This window comes from Pteropus medius, unplaced genomic scaffold (assembly GCF_902729225.1).
Source record: "Pteropus medius unplaced genomic scaffold, Ma_sr-lr_union100, whole genome shotgun sequence".
Lineage (NCBI taxonomy): Eukaryota > Metazoa > Chordata > Mammalia > Chiroptera > Pteropodidae > Pteropus > Pteropus medius.
In genome coordinates, this window is record NW_024340701.1 from 14,375,762 (window position 1) to 14,381,360 (window position 5,599).

Genomic DNA, 5,599 nt, shown 5'->3' on the forward strand with positions numbered 1-5,599 from the left:
CATAGGCCATTTTCATCATCAGAGAAAGTACAATTGGAAAGTGCGAAGTAATAGAGAATAAGAGAGAAAAAGGAGGAAAAGAGAAGGGGAAAGAGAAGAGAGAAGAGACAAATTGGTTTTCTTGAGCATTCTTCACTCATGCACATCCTTAGGCATGTTCATTCAGGCATGGAAATCAATCTCTGCATATTTGCACATTCTGATGGAAGAGAGAGGGTCTCTTCTGTGGAAGAGGCAGTGACAGAGAATTTTTAAAATTTAGTTTAGCTCAACAAACATTATCGTTTAAAATTCAGATGTGTCTACGGCCATGCTACCCTGAACAAGCCCGATCCCGTCTGATCTCGGAAGCTAAGCAGGGTCGGGCCTGGTTAGTACTTGGATGGGAGATCACCTAGGAAGACCAGGTGCTGTAGGTATAAAAAATTAAAAAAATGAGGGATTGTAAGCTGACAAGGTCCTTGCAATCTGGGCGGTCAACCAACGGTTACCTTGCCTGAAAAAAAACAAAACAAAACAAAACAAAAAAACCCCTCAGATGTGATCATTTCCTTCCCTGCTCAAAACAGGTCCACAATTCTTCATAGCCTACTGAAAAGGCCCCAAATCCTCAGCATGTTTCTAAGGCCATCATGATTTATTCACTTAGCCCTTCCGGGTTGCTTTTCCACTATATTCCTTCTTACTGCAGACACACCCGAGCATTTGGCCCGTCGTGTCTGATGACCACCTTCTCTGATTCATCTTATACTCCACACTTTTGCCTTAGCTCTCGTTGAGTCCATTGTCTGGAACACCCTGAAAGGCATCATCGCCACTTATAATCATTGGTCGAAACACAGCTCAAATGTTTGCTCCTCATTTAGCTTTCTGCATCCATCATTTTATTCATATTTTTTGGCCTAGCCACATCCTTATCTCTTTCCTCACTCTGTCCGTTGTATTTCCCCACGATGGTGATTCTCAAACTCTGTGTGGAGGAAAGACCAGCATTTTTGTTCGTTTGTTTAGTTTTCATTTTTGTAAATTTCCAATCCTTTGCAGACTGATGATTTTATAAAATAAAATGAAATTTAGAAAACAAGGACATACAAAATATAAGCTTTCATTATTTTATTGTTAGATTCAAGTCGCTATAAAAATTTCTAAACCCTTACTCTCAATTTCTGTACTTTTCTCATCTTTGGCCTATAACAGTTTTCAAGTCACACTTGGAAGAGCAATGCCCTCCAACTCCTATGAGAAGGTTCTGCATGTGGTCAGTGCTTGATACACTTCGTGAAATCTATTGGAAACTGTCTGCCAGTGTTCCTGCAGAGGTCTGAGTAAATGCAGAGAGGAGTGTGTTTGTGGAGGAGCCTCAGAATGAGGAAGTCTCCTTTGTGGTGATGCTTGCAGGCAGATTTGGGTGTGGACACCAGCTCTGCTGTCTAAGTAGCTTCGTGGCCCTGGACGTGTTACCTGAATGTGACCTTGACCTGAAGCTGGACCAATGTTCTTAAACTCTTTTATGCCGTGGACCTACTTGATAGCCTAGGGAGGCTTATGGATCTCTTCTCAGAATGTTGTATGTTTAATATTTTAAATGCAGAAAATAAAAAAACAGGATTTCAAAGGATATCAATTATTCTCAAATACAGTTATTAAAACGTGTGGTGTAAAAAAAGTGTTTATTAATATTAAAATAATGATATTTGTTGGTGGGCAAAGTACTATATTCTAGGCATTGTTCCAGCATAGGTAAATTTCTGTCCTCATTGAGTTTTCATTTTTGCTTTGAGTCATGTAACAAACAAATAAATATAGTCGATTCTCGTTATTTGTAGTAGTTATCTTGTATAAAGTTATCATGTACACTGAATTAGTGAATATCGAACCTTTGCTCCTAGGGAAAATACTGATTTAGCTTTCTGCAAGCCTCTAGTCAAAACATTTCCATTTATCTATCTTTCTCTCTATCTATCTATCTATCTATCTATCTATCTATCTACCTCAATCACAATATAAACTCATTTTATGTGTGCTTCTATTTAAAGATAACTTATTTAATATATATTGTTGACTTATTAACATTGCACTCATAACCAACTGCACTATAATCTCTAACTATAACAATCAGCACAAATGAAGCTTATCTAACACACGTATTTTCCCCATAAGGCACAGCACAGTCATCAAGAGCTTAGAAATGCTAGATGGCACTTAGGAACACTGTACAGTAAAATTTTACTTCAGTAAAATCACCAAAAAAGGGGTGTCATTTTAAACAGTCTGACTGGAGAATGTCAAGTGGTCAACTCATTCGAATTTGAGGGGCGCAGGGGGATAGTCACAGTGGGAGTGGTGGGAAGGAGTGCAGGAAGTGAATCTGGAAGGGGCAGCAGGCAAACGAGAAACCCTGAAAAGTGTTTGAGCAGGAAAGTGGTATGATTACAACTCTTCTTTAGCAAGATGACAATGCCAGGGGAGGAGAAGATAAATTGGAGGGAAGAGACTATAAGGAGGGAAACCAATTCGGAAGCCATTTCTTTACACTACGCAAGCAGTGGTGGAAGCCTAACTAAGGGCAAGGCTAGTGAGAGTGTAGAGAAAGGGAACATTTTTGATATACAATCAACGGGGCTTGCAAAACTCTTTCTCCTGTCTCTCCATGCACACATCCTCCTGGACTGGGTGGGGTGCGGCAGGGAAGGTATGTCGAAGTTTAGGTGACTGAAGTTTCAAGTTTGGATGACTAAATGGTTGTTGATGCCATTCATTGAGGGAGATTTGGGAAGCAGAACAAGTTAAGGGCGAAAAGCAAGAAGTCCGTTTTAGATATTCCCGTAAGGACAACTGGATGATGCCCTGTGTCATGGAAATACGTCTGAAACTCAGGAGAGTAGATTTGGGGTCATCAGGGTGCAGATGGTAGTACAAGCCATTGTGGATAGATAGATAATCAACTTTCAGGCTGGTTGGGGAAGGGCGGGGTGGTCCACACCAAGCAAGTAGAAACCAGCACCTGATAAATTGGATATGACAAAATGTCCAAATATGTGACAGAATTAATACTGTTGTCAAAAAGAAGAGAAATGAGTAACAGCTGGAATTGCTAAAAAAGTTCTTCCTGGAGAAGACGGCTTGAATAGATGTAGCAGGATGTGTAGGATTAGGAGGCCAGAAGGAGGGCGTTGCTGGTGGGAGAGAGCAGTGGGTACATCTTTAGGGCAAGAAGGATATTAGGCCAGAAGTACATTCCGCTGATAGTGCAGCCAGAGAAATAAACAAAGAATTGATTTTAAAACACACTTTGAGTAAATGGGTCACCATGGTTGCCTCTAGTATGGGGAGCTGGGAGTCTAGAAAGCAGGATGGTAGAAAGACATCTCTCTATACCTTTGTGTATCTTTGGGTTATTTTTACTTTGTGCATCAATTTAAAAAAAAAAAAAGGTTTTGATAAGTTATTTGACTTTGGCAGACTAAGAAGTGAGTCTGGTGCAGACAGGAATTAAATGGATCCCATGTGTAAGGGTCTGATTCTTGGCCTGCCTTTCAGGTGCGAGAGCAGGACAGTCTCTCACTGAGAGACCAGGATGGAGGCTGTAGGTCTGAGTCTCTGTCCCTGGGGAATCTTTTACATGCATTTGGTCACTGGGGAAGCTGAGTAGGTAAATGAGCCCTCCAGACAGCGGAGGAATACAGGACGAAGAGTGGCTACACGCTGGAGCTGGACAGCTTCCAAGGACATAGACATATGCCCCAAAGCTGGATCGATGGGTCAGGACTGGATTCTAATTTCAAAACTTTCTCTTATTACTTGCAGAGACAGCGCTGAAACTCAATGGCTTGAGACATCAACAAATCTTACATAGAGTTGTTGTGAGAATTACAAGAGATCATTATCATTCAACATTTTAAAGGGCTTGCTATGTGCTGGGCTATGTTGTTCACTTAGTTTAATCCTTATAAAAACCCTATGAGGTGGTTTCCATTATTATTCCCAGTTTCTAAATGTGAGAAATAGGTACAGAGAAGTTCATTGATTTGCCCAAGATCACATCCTGAGAAAGTAGCTAACCTAGATTGGAACTCAGGCTCTCTAACTCTAGAGTTTAATCTCTAGGGTAAAATACTCCCTTAGCCCAGGGCAAGACACATAGCATCAGTTAGGTTAGGCTAAGTAATGCTGTGGAAACAAACAATGCCAACAGTTCAGTGGCATAGCACATAAACGTTTATCCCTCCCTCATGCTACATGTTTAGTGCAAGGCAGCAAGCAGGGCTCATTGTAGTCACTCACAGACGTGGGTGATGCAGGCCTCATCTCTCTTGTCGTGTGCTTCTGCAATCACTGAGGCAGGAAAAGGGAAGGGGAGTACTTTTACCCAGCACGACACACATTACTTCTGCGCTTCGTTTCTTTGCCAAAGCTAAAGCAATAGGGAAATAAAATTTGACCTTATATCCTGAGGTAAGAACCAGAATATTTATTAATAGCCCTAATGACTTTACACAGTTGCTCATTAAGTGTTGATTGAAATGCGGTTGAATGGCCAGTTCCGGCCAGATTGAGTAGACTCTGTCTCACCCAGCTCAATCTATAAAGTTTTGAGGGTTTGCAAACATAAGCATTATCAATTCTGCACAGAAGGCTGCCAGAGAACAACTGTGTCACCAGATCTGCATGTCAGGCATTTTTCCATGCAGTCTGCATGTTGCCAAGAGACCGCAAAAGGCTGCTGGTTACAAGATTCGAATACTCTTGGAAAATGTAAGTACTGTCTTCTAACCACTGTCAGTCATCTCCTCGTGACATCCCAGACCACACTTTTGTGATGGCTTTTTATTTTTTTTATTTTTGCCTTTTTATAGTTTCCTTTGTCATGCTCTTCCATAAACCCCCATGAGACAAACACAGAAATATGGCAAGATCATGAGGTAGGAAATTTTCTAAAGTATTTTTAAGTGTACATTTTGGTGACAGTAATTTCATTCACAATGTTGTGTAATCATCACCACTACCTATTTCCAAAACTTTTTATCACTCGAAATAAAACTCTGTACCCGTTAAGCAATAACGTTCCATTAAGATAGACATTTTTACTTTCACTTTAAAGACAAGGATACTTAGGAATTTTGAGATTTTCTGTCACATACATATGAATCTAGTTCTACCTCGTATAGGTGGTGGGTGACAAGCAGTCAAAAACTGCTATGTTCACATTCATCAGCACATGAGTATAAAAAACATTTATAATATTTTTCAATATCCAAATCACAATGACTTGAACCCTCACCATGTTATTTATTCTTATCTCTTTACCAAAATCATTTTAATGTTATTGAGTCTTAACCGTGAATGGGAAACACAGAATTATAGTTTTTTTGAATTAATAATTTTGTTTTAAAGCACTATTACAAAAACATGAAAAGGTCACTGAGTGCCTTTTGCTGTGGCTTTTGTTTAGTGATGATCAAAAACAAGGAATTTATTTTAGAGTCTCATGAACATTTATACTCCATTTAAACAATGTCTAGGAGTCCTAAAAAGGTATCTGCATTTGGGCACCATATGCCAATCCCAAATTCTGTTTTGATTATTCTGTCTCACCCTG

At 39.9% G+C, this 5,599-nt stretch overlaps 1 non-coding gene across 1 annotated transcript; it reads left to right on the forward strand.

The window, feature by feature from the left end:
• Positions 1–300: 300 nt before the first annotated feature.
• On the forward strand, positions 301–419 carry LOC120622956 (5S ribosomal RNA). Its single transcript, XR_005658603.1, has one exon. It is a non-coding gene; the product is annotated as a 5S ribosomal RNA (ribosomal RNA).
• The last annotated feature ends 5,180 nt before the right edge of the window (positions 420–5,599 follow it).